This window comes from Bactrocera neohumeralis, chromosome 6 (genome assembly GCF_024586455.1).
Source record: "Bactrocera neohumeralis isolate Rockhampton chromosome 6, APGP_CSIRO_Bneo_wtdbg2-racon-allhic-juicebox.fasta_v2, whole genome shotgun sequence".
Classification (NCBI taxonomy): domain Eukaryota; kingdom Metazoa; phylum Arthropoda; class Insecta; order Diptera; family Tephritidae; genus Bactrocera; species Bactrocera neohumeralis.
The window spans coordinates 80497046-80514355 of NC_065923.1; the positions used below are offsets into that span (position 1 = coordinate 80497046).

A 17310-nucleotide genomic window follows, 5' to 3' on the forward strand; every position below is an offset into this window, starting at 1 on the left:
TTGTTTTAAATCCTTTTGTGTTACTTGAGAACAAAAGCATGTGAAGATGCCATAATTTTTGCAATATTTCTCTCCACAAGCATTGTTTTACTTTGCCATTTGAAGAGCAAAACGCGTTGCCAGCTGAAGGTTTTTTGGGGAAACAGCAAAAGGTAGCATAAAATTTGATGCGCACACACATACATATGTAAATATTGCGCAATTTTCATTATATTAGTGCTCAAATGCAATTTTTAAAAATATAACGCCATGCACATACACATGCAAATTGACGAAGCTGAGATATTCTTGACAAGTTTTCGAAATCCAATACCAGCACCAGCGAGATGCGCTGAGTTTAGCAGTGATGATCTCGACGAACGCCAAAACCGCTACTTGGCAAACACACACAGATACGCACATGCAAACTAACGCTTTAGTTGCGGTTCTCGGCTTACCGAAAAGTCGACACTTTCTTGTCCACCCGTGTGAGAGGCTGACGAACTAAACGCGACAACAGCAACCAAAAATAACACACACCTTATCCACCAGCTTACCGTGTTTGGCGTATAGAATTCGTATATGCCACTGCAATTCGCTGTTGAACGCCAACAACTTGCCGCCCTGCCGCCTCTTACCCGCTCCCGCTCAGCCGTGGCCGTGTTGCATTGCATGTGCCTGCGCGTGGTTCCTTTACCGTTCGTTCGCCTCGTTTCAGTCTAATTCAATCTCGGCCATGTGCTTCATTTGCGCATAAAGTTGGTGTTGTTCTTGCCGTCGTTTTTGTTGTATTTTTTTGTTCACTCCTGCATCTAACACCGGTTTACTTTTTACCACGACGAGATTCTTACAAAAAAGTAAGCTTTGTTTTTGTTGTTTTGTTGCTTTTTACCATATTTATTTATGCATTCACTCGGCTGAACATGTTTTTGTTGCTGTTTGTACATATAAGATTTGTTGTTGTTGTGCGCATATTATTTACACGGCGCAAACTGCAATGGCTCAAGTTACTCACTAATGTGATTTCACTGCAAACGTTGTTGCTGTTCGGTCTCATTGTTGTTTTAGTTATTGTGCTTGTCGATCGCTAATTCTGTACCCATATGAGCGCTTAAGCTTTCAGCGCGCACATGTCCCAAAAGAACGTCCGTTGATTAGGGATTTTTGCGCATTTTCAAGCTTCAAAGAGCGTCCAAAATTTGTTTAAGCAGCAGAGGAAGAAACGGTCATTGACCTTGATCGTATCGCTTAGTTGGCGAAATTGCAGAGGAATTGCTGATCGTAAAAATAAGAATACCACTTGGTTAACCGCTTGATTGCGTTTGAATTCATTGAATATGTGGCTTGTTGGAAAAAAGTATATGAAATTGTTTTAGAATGGTTTATGTTCCCCCGGTGCGTTCAGGAAGCACACATGCAATATATGAGTAACTATCGTACTTTTTCTGGTATAACATCCACAACATAAGAATTTCATTTCTTGGCTTTAAAAAATGATTATCTTGTGACATCTGAAAACTCCCTTCTTATCACGGCTTCCATAAACTCCAAACTGTTGTTATTACTATTATACCCCGAACATTACAAAGTTTGCTACGAAGTTTTTTACATCCCGCAGGAAACGTTGGATATTCTATAAGAAGGTTAGGTTAGGTTACACTGCCCGGCTAACACGCCGTACATGGACTTACTGATCCTTAGTAATGCCAGCTGGAGTTAGAGTTTAATTTGAGCTTTCATCATAGAGGACGTCAACACTTTTTGCGAACCTTAAGAGCGACTTGATATTTAATTTTCATACCATCCCATCCGGCTTTTATGTGATGCCAGTAGGTTGTGACCTGTCATTAGGCCAATAACCGTACTGCATGTACCGAAGGTATTCCATATAGTCCTGATCCGCTAGTCAACCCTTTCGGAAATTTCATTGTATATCTTTTTAGTGGCTTCCGTTTTTCCCGCACTTGTTCGATAGCCAGAGAGCTGGTATTTTTGGCAATCTCATCAGCTATTTCGTTTCTTAGAACTCTTTTCTGGCCTGGAACTCAAGAGAGTTATATTCAACCGCTTTCCAGCAGCCGCAATATCTACTGTCAGAACCGATATTGGACCACTATAGCTGCCATACAAACTATTGGATCAAAATCAAGTCCTTGAATGAACTTATTTATCAACGTTGCTCCACAAACTTTTTGACCCACTCATATGTACAATTTTATTTGCCGTTATGTCTATTTATTACTCATCTCAAGTTGCGCCCTTGTGAACGCACACTTTGTCGTAGGCTGTTTAACAGTAACGCACCGTTAATTTGTATAAGCAAAGCAGTCAACCGACCGTGGCAACGTTGATACACCCACATCTCTCACATTGTCTAACCGCACTTTATGGCAGAACTTGTCGTAGAGTCAGTGTTCTTTTACTTTGTTTTATTTTTACATTTTGCTGTGCGACATGAAAAGTTTAACTTCCCTTTTCCCTGCATTTCATGTCCCAGCTGCAAGCGCCTCAAGTTGCTTATAATTATTACAGTTGTAAGAGATGGTTGCCACCTGTTCTCAGACAGTGTTCGAGCTTGTTCTTTGTACTAAGCATGAAAAGTAACAACGAAGTCTAAGACTTTTGCGACATCAAGTTTAGGGAGTGTTCTCCCTCTTCTTGCACTGCTGCTCCCGCTCGTTGCAATTTTAAGAATTTCGCTCTTGAATATTTTTCGTAGAAAAGTTTGCTCTGTTGTGCCTCGCTTCAATTGCGTTTTCGTCTATTTTATTATTATTTTTTAACATACATACATACATCTATTTGCTTCTTTTATGCAATTTTTTGCTTTGTTCCTCAAAGTTTAGCAAATTTAATTGTAAAATTAATTAACTTTTCTTCTCTCCCTCTCTCTCTCTTTCATTGCAGCTCTCGATTTAGCCATTTGAATAGCAAATTTATGCAACTTGCAAACTTCTCTTTGAACTTTTGGAATATTTTCGTAAGTACCACAATTTATATAATTATTCTACGGCCTTAAGTTGTTTACATTGTAAAAACATCGTAAATGTTTTAATTAGAGATAAAAACAGTTTTTTAATAATTAAAATTGCTACTGTCATTTTTTATGTTTTAACAGTCCGTGATGGCGTCAATTTGTTTTAGCTAAGGTTGCATTTGCATTTCAATGAAGTAAAAAATAGTCAATCAATAACGCCTAACAGATGCGGAAAAACATCAGCTTATGATTTGTTATGATGAGAAAATAGTAAAAATTATTTGTTTATTGAACCTGCTATCCAAAGCCGGTACTATAGCAGGGGTCATAGAGAATTAGTATATACAAGGATTTCTGAATAGTAATGAAGATAATCATGTATTTTCAATAGATTTGCAAAAAAAATAGATCCCGAAATTTCGAAATTAATGACGCGGGATCCCGAAAATTTTTTGTATAATTAATGAAGATAATAAAGTATTTTCAGTAGATTTGACAAAAAAATAGATCCCGAAATTTCGAAATTAATGGCGCGGGATCCCGACAATTTTTTGAATAATAATGAAGATAATAAAAAAATATATCCCGAGATTTCGGGATTTGCAATTAAAGACTCAGAATCGCAAACACTTTCTGAATAATGGTAAAATTGTTAAGCTCTAATAAAGTATTTTCAAAAGATTTAAAAAACAAAATGGGTCCGGGAATTTCGGGATTTGCAATTAAAGACTCGGGATCCCGAAAAATTTCCAAAGAAGGTATTTTCAAAAGATGGATTAATATTGATCCCGAAAATTTCCGGATTTGCAGTTAATCACACAGGATATTACGAATTTTATGAATAGTATTACGGTTAATATACTTTTTTCAAAAGATTCGCCAAAAAATTATACCGAAATTTTGGGATTTGCTATTAATAATTCAGCATCCCGGAAAGATAGAGAATTCCAAAAATGAGAGACGGCTGCAGTATATGTTATGACTGTTCTTAATGACCTTGTAGCAGATTTCTGTAATTCCGAAATTTCGGTATTCAAAGACTTCTATTCGGGGTTCCGAAATATTTTAAAAGAATAAGGGACATATACTAATTTTTTTATAAATCATATAATTTTTATTTAAAAAACACATTCCGATGACCCTCCTCAGTTTCTCAAGTCCACCGTCACTGCCCACAAGCTTCATTTCAATGATTTGCTGGCAACTGCCTTCGACAAGCAATATATTAACGAAAAGCTTAAAGAATCATTACATTTTGCTTTAACAACATATTTTTTGCCGACGCGAGCATATTTTTGATAGTAATTGAAATTAAAAAGCAGTAAAAATTAATCGTTCTCTTTTTTATTAATTTGCATTTCCTTTGAAAACAATTTGTCTATGTAATTATAATGAGAAAATGCATTAATAGCGCAAAATTCAATTTCGACTGTAAGTTTTTCATGCAATTACAGTGTTGTGCTCTCATTTACAGTTGTATGGCTAAGAGTGGCAGCACATTACGGCTGTTAATTGCATACAAACAAATGACAGTAGCATTAGTACTTCGGGCAGTATGCTAGTTGCTTTGCAACGTTTACCGTTATTTTGTAGTTTTCCGTAGGACTTGAAGGCATGCAAGTTGCAGGTGTTGACGCGCGCTGGTGGTGGGTGGGTTGTGATTGCCTTGATGCAGGTCACTTTGAAATTAGTTAACAGAGACGTATTTTATTTATACTGAAAAAATGTAAATGAAGAATCTTCTAGAAAAGTTCCAGTTTTCAGGCACTGCGCCGGGTAAATATTTGCATTTGGTGCAGTTTATGCCCAAAAATCATGTATTTCTTCTAAAATTTCTTTTCGCAATCGGTATGTAAGACCAATATTCCTTGAAAATTCGACTTTCAGCTTAAAACCTGCAAGCCATTTTGGACTGCATATAAGTTTATAGTTCGATGTTTGATATTCTGTAGACATTAATGTTATTACTTAGACTCGAAGATGGACCACATTCCGGTGACAATCAGCTCAAAAATTCAACAAAGCAGGGCGCTGTGGCCATTTTGCTATTCTTCGGTTTGATCGATTTAGCCATCTCCGTCTGTATATACATGAACTAGTTCCTCAGTTTTTGAGATATCGATCTGAAATTTAGCACACATCTACAGGATGCTGCTAATTCTTCGGAATAGCCGATTTCGGACAACTATAGCATATAGCTGCCATACAAACTGAACGATCGAAATCAAGTCCTTCTATGGAAGCCTTTTGTATTTGGCGCGATATCTTTACGAAGTTTGGTATAGATTATTTTCTAAGAGAACGCTATAATATTTGAAGAAATTTTTCAGATCGAACTACTATATCATATAGCTGTCATACAAACTGAACGATCAAAATCTAACTCTCGTATGGAAACTTTATTATTTTATTAGTGAAGGGTATTATAACCTCGCTGCAAACGAAGTTAACCATTTTTGTGTTACTTTTTATTTTTGTTGGAATTCTTTTTTTGTGTCACACCGCCCAACTACTGACCTAATAACCAGCAGACATAAATCTACTTTAAATATTCGCTTACTCTATGCCCTGGCATTCCTCAGCACCATAAATGAATAAAACAAAACGAGATAAATCATATAAAATAGCGCTTAAAAGCAAATATCACAGCTATTTATATACATATATTACATGCATATATCCAAGTATGTATATAAATATGCTTGTAGCTAACTGCCAACCCCGGCCAGCTACTGGATTTTTTACGATGCTCAAAAAATAAATTAGAAATTTTAAATTATCATTTTAATGACCAATAAAAACGATGTTTTAGTGACCCAGTCCACACCAGACCACACAGACACCGACGCAGGGCCGCAGTGGCGCAGACGCGACGCTTATACGGCGTGTCAAACGTGATTTAACATACATATTAAAGCCAGCAGCAACAACAGCGCTGGTATGGGCGCTTACTCGTATTATATACAGCTAAAACAACAACTCTAGCCATTTGGGGGTACGAAAAAATGCGCTTGTAACTGTAATTGCCAAATGTTGTCAGCGCTTGCCTGCGTACGTATATTGTCACTGTTGTTTTTGTGTTATTGTTGCTGTTGTTGTTTAGTTGTTATTCATTTGCACACATTTATTTTTGTTGTTTGCTGTCAACGTCATTAGCGCGCTAGCTGGCGGTTTCTGCTTTTTTACACCTGACGCTGGACTATTTCGGTGTTGACAGCAACATTTTTTGTTGTTGTTTTCCATTTTATTTTTTCTTGTTAGGGGCGCGCTTATTTTCTTTGTTTTAAGGGTGTCGCTGGGTTATACGTGATCTACTTGTGTGTCACTTTTATTCGTTTATATTTTCACCCTCGTTTTATTTGGAATTTTTATTTAAGCTTTTTATTTTGTGTTGTTTCGAGGCTTAAACTAATTGTGGGGTTTCCATTATTCTGTTTAGTTCAGTAAGTCTTACGAGTATTAAAGGTTTCACGGTATATTTTGTTTTATTGTATTTTATTTTTTCCGAGTGATGTGATGCTCTCCAGAGGCCGCTCAATGTCTTCTACAGAGTTGAGAGCACAAAATTTCGTATAGACTCAATTGGATTGCAAATCTGATTTTTCACAATAATTTGACTTCAGCGCCATCTACAGAATTTCAACTTTTGAGACATACACATACTTGCATACATACATACATACATACATCTACATGAAAATATTCTATTAAGTTTTTAAATCTAGAAATGTATCAGCATACATACGTTCAACATTTTTTTTGTTATTTGTTTCTATAATTTTATTTATTTATTTTCATTTTTTTTGCCGCACGGCTTATTCGATTTTCAATGTGGCTTCAATTTTCGTCTGCTTTTAATGCATAACTTATTTTTTTCCGCATAATTTTTGCTCTATTTATTTTTTTCGTTTGTTGTGTTATTAACTTTTTTTTTTGTTTTTGGTTTGCTTGTTGCAACACAATCAAATTCCTTCGACACCGCAGGGACTGAACGTTCCGTATTGTCTGTTATTTTGTCGCATTATTATTTCTGAAATTGTTTCGTATCCCACACCGCACTTCAATTTCGTTTCTCTGCGACGAAATAACACCACGACAAATGCTTGGCGCCTTTGTGTAGGCTTCTTTTTCACCTGTCATGTTTGTGCCTTTGTGGAATTGTGAGCTGGCATTGCCTGCATGCATGATAGCCGCCGCCTAAGCCCATTCCTAATTGAAAGCTGCAAATTTCCACATGTGTGTGTTTTGCCTTTCTTTTTTTGATGTTCTTTTTTTATATTTTTTTTGTGATTTTTCTCTTTTAATTTTTTGTTATTTTTCCTCTTTTTTGTGATTTTTCCTTTTTAACGCCCTGCTTAGACCATTGCTGTCGCTAACGCTTGGCATGTCGCATAGCCGCTTTGACGCATATGTGGCTGGACCAGTTTCCCCAGCGACTGAGACTGCTGCCATATTCGTTTTTTCATCGTTTGCTTTGTAAGGCTTCGCTTAAACCTGCTACAATTTTTCAGCATTTGCGCCTCCACCAAAAGCCTGGTATGTAGAGCTTGCCAGCGCCGATTTGTCGTAGACCTAACTGCCGTTAATGGCGCACAAGAAAAACTGGAGCTGTCCCCAAACGTATGTATGTGTGTGTAAGAAATAAGTACCGCAACATTAGCACACACGTGATTTTATGCAATCTCCTAGTCCTCGTTCTTGTTTTAGTTGGCAGCGTTGGCTTCGCCGCGCTTTGCATGTGTAGAAACTGCCGCTTTCTACTTAAATATTATTACATACCGTATTATGTGTGCGTTTTCTCCTCTCCAGCTCCGTTACAGGCTTCCAAGTCAGCTCCTACCATCCAGTATGTCTACTTGCGATTCGCTACACCAGCAAGTGCTTGTCGGTTTTCTGCCTCACCACTCATGCAATCATATTTGCCCCACAAGCGACGCGTCACGAGACAAGCCGACGCTTTTTGTGTTGTGGGTGGGTAGGAAGTGCGCCATTTTCACCTTTTATTCAACGCTCTCGTCATTACTGCAATCCACATACCGCCCATTAAACTCAGACCCCTTCTTTTGCTATACTACACGCACTCATGTTTACCGTCTGTTGACTTTTTTCTCAACGCTTTACAAGCTGGCTTCCTACTCGTGCATCCTTTTGTAAACACCGCTCCACCCCAACTCGTTTCCGGCTGCTCGCTTGAGCCGGTGCTTCAGAGGTCATGTCGCCTCCAGTTTTACCGCTTGTCGCGTACTCTTACTGCCAATATTGCGTGCATTTAATCGCTACATTCCAACCCGACCGCCACTTTGCCACTTTCGTTGCGCGACAAACACCGGCGTTGTACAGCTCACAAGCCATATCGCCACGCCTCTCATTTCCCTGCAACTCGCTTAATACATTTTTAATAGATTCGTTACTTCGCACAGTTTTGTTGGCCACAAATATTCTCTTACCTTTACTCCACTTCTTCACTTTGTTCGACTCCTACACTGTTAGCGCGTTGCCTCCACACCGACTTCCTCTCACCTTTACACACATTTTGTTCTTCCGTCTCATGGCGCTCTTGTCTACTTAGCTTCACTGTCAGTTGCTTGTCCTGTTTGTCCGTCCGTCCGCCTGTCTGCCAGTCAGTCACACAGTCACCTCAAATACTTCGCCTGTCACTTCACATTGCCGTTCAGTGCTTCGTTCGTCTTACCTCAACCAACTTTTTTCATACTTCAACCTTTCTACTTGTGCTGCGCCGTAATGTCCTTCGCAAGCGCGCGCTTTAAGCTCTTCACACGCTCACATACCCTTTAGGTGGGTACTACTGTGACAAACCCATCACTGCCATGTCAAAAATGCGTCGCGCACCAACTTCACCTTCCCGTGACTTGTTATTTGCCACCTCTCGGTTTCTCTGCTTGCCCGCTCTGTTATCCGCGTGCCACATGCACTCTGCCTCTTTTTTTAATGTTTCCTTACATCCCATTACGAATATTTTACATGTTTTTAATGACAGCACTTCGTCCGTTGTTCCGCTCGAGACAAAGTTCGTCCTATTTCATTAGCAGCCAGTCATAGCATGCACCCTTGGCGCGCTGCTTTAACTTCCATACTTCATTCTCTCCGGCAGCTGAAAGCATCTTCATGTTTTAATTATTCGCATGTTTTCCCCACTCCCTTCATTCTCTCTACTTCTCATGTTGTATCTGCTCACACATCGATTACCATATAAGTGCAATTTGTCATGAATATATTATCAGTGTACATAGATTAAACAGAGTTGCTTCGGCGCTCATATATTTCATTTGATTTTCATGCATATTCATGAGAGCGCGCTTACATACGGACACTTAAGTGTTTCGTAAGATTGATTTTGTATGAGAACACTCGTAAGAGTAGTGTACTGCCAGGTAGGCTTCCATGTTTCGGGGAAATTTTATCGACAAATAAATTGAGTTGTTGCTTTTTTATAAGAAAACTATTTCAAATGGTATTCTTCATAGCTCATGTGATCCTCCACCTTTCGGCTACTTACGATTTTTTAAGCTCCAATCAAAGTTGGATCGTCAGAGCTCGAAATTGTTATATCTAAAACATGGTCTTTGCCATTCCTATTTCAAGCCGAAGAATCAAGTAGTTTAAGCAAATCTTTTAAACTTCTCATTGTACAAGGTTACATGCAGTTTTCTTACCACCATTTCTCTGACAGTCGGTTAGGATACTAGTTCAGGGTATGAGGCTCGTACTCTGGTATCTTTCTAGTCGCTCAGTTTCGAAAATAACTGAAATTTCACACACGATTTCATCGTTGAAATCAAACCACTACAGCTTATAGCTGTCATACAAACTGAACGATCGGAATCAAGTCCTCGTATGAAAATCATTTGTATTTGACGAGATATCTTTACGAAACTTTGTATATATATTTTTTTAACACAACACTACAATATCTGAATAAATTTTTCAGATCGGTCTACTATATCATAAGCGGTCATACAAACTGAACGATCAAAATCAAGTCCTTGTATGGAAAACTTTTTTATTTGACAAGGAATCTTCACGCGTCTTGGTGTGAAACGGTACAATCTCCTAAAAATTTGGTCAAATCGGTCCACTGAAATATATAGCTGTCATACAAACCAACCGTTAAAAAGTTCCCATATGGACACTGTTTTATTTGTGAAGGATATTTTAGCTTCGTTGCAACCGAAGTTAACATTTTTTTTATTCCTGCATTGGGCTTTAATTTCTTCGAAAATACATACATATATGAATTACACTCACTTCTCCGACCTCTCAGTTCGAAATTTTCACAGAAATTCATAAACCAAAATTTCGCCTCCACTCATAAAATTTTATTTATCTCTTTAAAAAACAACTTTTGTATACAAGTATATGCATAACAAGCTGCACAACTTTGACTAATCCTCCATTTGGCCCAGCATACGCGTATCCCTCTAATCCATATGCATTTTAGTGCGCTTTGATTGACCCAACCGCATGGTTGCACAACAGCTGTGTGCCACTAATTCGCTTAGTTAATTGCGTTGCATTATAATCCAGTTGATGCTGCGCGGTCGGCCCAACTGCGCTACGTTTTCGCGTCCATGGCTTGCGCCAGCGTACTTTGCATGGCAAAAGGGGGTTGCGAAGGGGTGCCTACGCCCCTGCTCATTTAGTTTATTGTAATAAATATTATGCAAAAACCGCTATGCAAAATGAGACTGGACGCTTTTTGACATAACTCATAAATTTCAAATGAAGTAAGCGCGCGCGTGTATTCATGTGTGTGTGTGTGTGTAATTACCTTTGTAGTTGCTAATATATAGCCAGAGCTCCATTGGTTGAACTTTTATTACGATGCACTCGCGCATAAATACAAAAACAAACATTAATAGCATAGCCTTAAAAAGTAAATATCTACCCGTCAGCAATACGTTGTTGCTACTGTTGTTGTTTGTTTTTGTTTTCATCCTTTTATGCGCGTATACGAAATTAATTATTCACAAGTGGGCGCTTTGTTTCTGCCAAAGCTGGCATTACAACTCCAACTTTGTATGCGTGTGTGCCTGTGTATGTGTGTGAAAAAAGGATACTACCGCTTACGAACACATACACATACATTGATTTGTTATACATATACACATGCGGACGCAATTACGTGCGTGCCCATCTGCCTTGTCCCGCAATCAAATCTAAATGTGTTCGTGTGTGTGTGTGTGTGCGTCAGGTGTCATGGCCACGTCCGTCGACGAACTCGAATAAAATTTAACACACAATTTCCAGTATTAAATAATTTACAATAAATATTAATTACTAGCGATAAAAGTGTGTGGTGTTAATATCCTGTTATTATTGTGGCAAGCGGACGCACATCAGTCTATATATATATAATTTTAATAGTTACTGAGCGGATGCCCAGTAAGGAATATTTGAAAGGTATATACGGAATAGTAGAAGAACTCATAAACTTCCTATTCTCGTAAATGGACGTTAAGAGGACGCCTTGATTGACGTTGCAAACACCTAAACGAAGCCTTATCCCCCTTAAGGAGTTTCTTCATTATCTGGAATCCCGCATTGAGGATTGGTCTAGTAACATTACTGCTCAGTTCGTTTTGGTCTATGTATTACGCTCGTACTGACCCTGAGCAAAATTCATCTTGCCTCAATCGTATGAGTTCTTCCTGGAAACTCTCCATTATGCATTCATGTCCATAAAAATCTTGTCGATTGTTGTATGAAGAAGGGTGAGGGAAAAACAGCCAGGCACTTTATCTTCCATTGTCCACCCTTTGCAAGCCTAAAACTGTAACATCTCCACAGCCTTACCTTCCGCGAACTAGAAGACAGCCGAAACTTACAATTACCGTCTCGACGAAGTTGTAATGGGCTTTAAGAGATTTGTCGTTTGTAAAAGTCTTATGGTCCAGTATATAGGAGTTTTTAGGTACCACAACGGATTGGCGTTCAAAGCTGTCCAAGTGAGATCACTGTTAGGATCGACTTCCTAACCTATCCAGTGTATAAAGTCGAGCCAACTATCTGTACCTTTATTTTCCCATAAGTTAACTAAATTTCCTAGCTTGGAACCAACTTGCAAACCCTAAGCTAGCTTCTTTTTGGAGTTTCTGGTAGTCGGTGGTAGAGTTTGAGTAAATATAGATGTACTGGTTACTATTTTTTGTTGCTTAGTATAATAAAAATTCATCTAATTGTCAGCACTTCACTCGGGAGGCGCTGAGAAAGTTGGTAGTCCAAATTAAGGCAGTGAGATTAAAATAAATGAGAGAGAAAGATAGAACGATAAAGAGAAAAGTAGAGCGAAAATAAGGGAGAATACAAGAATGAAATATAGAGGAGAGAGAGGGTGATGAAGAGAGTAAAAGTAGCAAGAACTCCTTCACCTTAGAAAGCTTCACTTGAAAGACCTTTCAGAAAAAATAAATATGCTGTTTACTTCATCAGTCGAACTTTTTAAAGTCTCTTGAAGTTGAGATAGTAAAAGAGAGAGAAAGATAGGGAGTAAAATAGAAAGAAGAAAAGAAAAAGAGAGACTATCGAAGTTGAGACAGTGAAATAGAAAGAATGAGAGAGAGAAAATTAGAGCGAGAAAGAGAAAATGAGAGAGAGAGCGAAAAGTTAGAGGGTAAAAATAGAGCAAGTGAAAGATAGAGAGAAAAAATAAAATAATAATTCAAGTTCTCTCTCTAAATTGAAAGAAGCACACACTTCCGCTCATGACACCAGTCGACACGTTTACTGGGTTTACCCTGCAGCATACCGGGGCTAAAATGGCATAACATCAGGCACGCATGGTAAGCACCCATCATTAATTGCATTTTCAAAGTGCCTACCGGCTTCTCTGACTTCAACGTGACCGTTAGCGGTATGCTGGCGTTATGAAGTGGGAGTAAGCGGCTCCATAACAGAGTGGCAGACTTAGTCGCAATAAAAGGTAGAAAATTAACGCTTTCACGGCTGCCTGCTGCACGTTGCCCTCGTAGCGAGTTGAAGCTGCAAGAGCTGGACAGCGGTGTAGAAAACCGTAATAAATAGTAATAATAAAAATAAAATGAATTCCGCAAAAAAGTTGAGAGTTCATCAAACAATTGTTTAATTATGCGCCGAGTAAAGCGCAAAAGCTTGTCGGTAATAATTGCCTGCTGTTACGAAGGGTCTGGCGCTGGCAAGGACTCTGCGTCATATTGCGCCAGTGATGAATTGCCTCCTGGCTGACATATAGCCAGCTTTGAAAGTGATTGCATGATTTGCGTTAATGCTCATGGCAAGCGGCGGAATGTTGGTAGAGTGTGTGTTTGTTACAAATGTGGCCAATGTGTAAATGCCGACACATTGTGTCTTAATGCCGAGTCGAGTCAGCAAAAACACAAAATTTCCATACAGACTTTTGTGCATATGTGTATGTAAGCAAAACGCTTGTCGAGCCTTTGCTGCCTCTTCTTTGCGGCAGAGCGCTTTTTGCCAATAAGCAACATATTTTGTTGTTTTACTCGCAAGTTTGCTCAGTGTTTACGCAGTATTTGCTTTGTTGCCGAAAATAATGCTGATGATTGCTGCAATTGCAAATATTCTGTGGGTGTGTTTGATTATATATGCCTATTAGTGTGGCAAGCAGCGCTCTTATGCGTTTCTATGCTTAATCGGTAGTAATGCCACACTAATGATTGTATTGCTGGCACTTCTGCTGCTGATGGCCTATCAAAATGATTTGCTCAATTTTCAATAAGCAAACCCAAACAACAAAAAATATATAAGATCTGTTCTTTAATGAAAATCCTTGCTGACTTGGTATATCACTCAAGCTTAGAATAAATTGCCGTTTTTTTAATATATGAGATTTGAAGGCATATATTGATATAGGTGATGCTTAAAAACCCTGTAGGAAAATTTAGAACATCAAAAAAAAAAGATTTTTGTTTTTTTATAGAGAATCGTTAAGTAGATATTTATATAAAATTAGTACTGTGTACTAAAATTATATGCTCCTAAATTAATTTTCGCATTAAAATTTTAGGGAAACTTAATACTAGTACTAAAAATTTTACGGTTGCTTAATTTTAGTTCTAAAATTTTACGGTTCACTGGCCATATTTTACGGTACGGTAGGCCATAGCCATCTAATTTTAGTACTAAAAGTTTTACGCTCAATTGATTTTAGAACCAATATTTTTAGTAGTAGTTTTAGTACTAATGTGATCTAAAATTTGAGTTTAGTATTAAATTCACAAATCTAATTTTACTACGAAAAGTTCTACGCTCAATTGAGTTTAGTACAAATATAATTAGTACTCATGTTTTCTTAAATTTAAACTTAGTACTAAATTCGCAAACCATAGTGAAGGTTGCTTTATTTTAGTACTTAAAAATTTTACGCCTAGTGATTTTAGTGCTATTATTATTGTCAGAAATAAGGTTTTGCACTCATGTGTTCTAAAATTCAAGTTTAGTACTAATGTTCCACAAGTTCATATTTCCTCTACAGGCATCATTACAATGTAGAAGCAATTTTGCAAAAATTTGCCACTTTCCCAAAATAATGCGTCCAATTTCCCCCCACTCTTAACTCACTTTAATGAAATCTAGCTTTTAGGCTTTTCTCACACATGCATATGCACACCCTCAGCAAACGTACACATGTGCTCATATGTGCCCACACATTTTAGTACAACAGAAAAATTGTACCATTGAAATTTCGAAACAAAAGCTAGAGGCGAATAAGAGGTCAATCTCCAGCTTTGGCGGCCGTGCCACCCCAATCACTACATTTCTGTGTCATGCTTAGAGCGCCTGCACATTTGACTGTGTGTGTATGCCTGTCAAGCCCTCGGCACCTCCGCCAATTTGGCACATAACTAAACTTTGGAATTTATTCGATTAAACTCACAAGTAAAAACGCACATGTGCATGTAACTGTGTGTATGAGTGTATACATAACTGTATATAGCACGCTGGGGACAATTGCTTGCTGCTGCAATGCGCTATAAACCCCACTCAGCAATTCATGAACTATGAGCAACACATTCCTACGGACACAACGCTCGCTGTACATACGCGTATGTATGTATGTATGTATGTATGTGCGTTTATACCGTGAATTTGGATTTCGTGTCATTGCTGTTAGTACGTGTGTGCGTGTGTCATGTGTGTGTAATAAAATCGTTCGGATTATGGATTATAAATGAACCATTTTCATTCATTGCTGTGGCATGCAATGGAAGAAAATCGAAATATTGCTTACTTCTAAGGCAAAATGTATTAGTGAATTTTTTTCTGTTTTTATTCCGTACTGTACTGAAAATATGGCTGATAGGCGCTTTCACACAAACCTATTAAGTAATAAATAGGTAATTAGGGAGAAAAAATTAATAAGGTTTCGAGGACCGAAATTGGTTTCCTCAATATAAAAGTGATGTAGACTTCCAATAGGAGAAATTTAATTAAAAACAAGTAAGGAAGCGCTAAGTTCGGGCGTAATCGAACATTTTGTACTCTTGCAATTTGCCAGTATAAAAGCTGAGGAAATACCTTCTTATTTTCATTAATATAACTCACATGCTGACCGAGATATGCGATATAAAGTCAGCCGGAAGTTCGAAAACCTTTATATTAGATATACCTGTATGAGGGCTAAGGGACAAATGTAAAAAGTGTTATTGGAAAAGGATTTTTGCCGAATTTCAAGTATGTATATACATATCTCAATTATTGACCGATATTCTTCATAAAAAGTTTGTAATCGAAACTGTGATTATCATATTCGGCAAACGAGGGCTTGAATAGTTTTGATCCTTTGCCAGAGAAACCCGCTATAGAAAACTCAAGGTAATTTTTTTATATTGGATATATTGTGAATAAATATGTACGTAAGTGAAAGCTCTGTGCAAAATGGATGCCGCGCGAGCTCACTTTTGAGCAAAAACAACGACGAGTTGATGATACGCAGCAGTTTTTCAGATATTCAAGCATTATAAAGCCGAGTTTTCGCGTCAACATGTGACAATGGATGAATCACGGTTCCATCATTTCACTCCAGAGTCCAATCGACAGTCAGAGCCAAGTGAGATGACATGTGAAACCGACCCCAAAGCGTGAAAAACGCCAAAATCGGCTGTCAGGCTTATGGGCACCTGTATTTTAGAACCTTCATGCTATAATATTCATCGACTATCTTCAAAAGTAGTTATTATGTAGCGCTATTGGCGCTTTTGATGTAGAAAATCACGAAAAAACGGTCCCATTTGAAGAAGAAGAAAGTGTTCATTCAGCAAGAGAAAGCACCCTACCACAAATCAATGATTACAATGTCAAAATTCCATGAACTGGGCTTCGAATAGACTCCGCATCCACCGTGTTCTGCAGACCTAGTCCCCAGTAATAATTTCCTGTCCTTGGATCTTAAGAATGCTCGCTGGAAAGAAATTAAGCCAATGAACAGGTAAACGCAGAGATTAAGGCTTTGTTTGACGCTTTGAGCAGAAGTATTATAAAAATAGTTTTGATTTTTTTTTTTTTAATTTATCAAAAAAAAAAATTCTATGTTTACCTACATTTCAGTTCACTTGTTACTTTATTGGTCAATATTTGAAATTTTCGGTATCAAAATGACCTTTCTCTCATTGCCGTTTGCTGATGTTGAAATTTTATTAATAAATTTCTGCAGCCATCACGAAATATTTCAGGCTTCTAAAATTCCCAGAATTTGCAAAATTATTTAAAAATCCATTACACCCATTCCAAGCACTTTCTTACTCACACAAATTCGCATAAATGCTATATTTATGCCTCTTAAAGCACTTTTTCGTCAGCACTAACAACAGACATAAAATTTATGCCCAAATAGCGACATAAATTTCATAATTCTCTCAACTGCTGGCAGCCAGCGTAAGAAATTTCCTTAATTAATTTATCATTACGCCAACGGTTATTTTGACAAAATTTGTATGCGACACTTATTAATCATGGCCATATTATATTTTAATATATTTGCAATTTATATATATACGTGTATGTATATCAAGGGCACACACACGATCTCACCAACATAAAAGTGACTTACTTATGGCACAATATTTGTGGTTATAATTTTAATGACTTTCCATTTCGGTCAAATGCAAACAAGCTTTCTATGGAAATTTGGAATATTTCTGGTTAAACATACTCTAGCAATATATATATTGTCTTTGTTTGTATATTGTATGCTTGCAATTTAGAAAGTGTAAGTGGAAATCCTTGACTTTTCACACAAATATTTGCCCATTCGACACGCCCTGATGGGCTCATTTGTCATTAATTAAAGACACATATTTTTCCAGCACCAAATAGCTGCCGTCTTTTCTGCCGGTCAGCAG

The 17310-nt window shown here is 37.8% G+C and overlaps 1 protein-coding gene across 16 annotated transcripts in view; it reads left to right on the plus strand.

Annotated features, from left to right (window-relative positions):
- Positions 1-17310, plus strand: part of LOC126761505 (poly(rC)-binding protein 3) — a 269045-nt gene that overhangs the window by 166279 nt on the left and 85456 nt on the right. For 12 of the 16 annotated variants that reach the window (XM_050477778.1, XM_050477791.1, XM_050477787.1 and 9 more), the window contains one exon: positions 2887-2959. The exons of the other annotated variants lie outside the window; for them this stretch is intronic. The gene's annotated coding sequence lies outside the window, so the exon portion shown is untranslated. The remainder of the gene's footprint in view (positions 1-2886; positions 2960-17310) is intronic. 16 annotated transcript variants of the gene reach the window in all.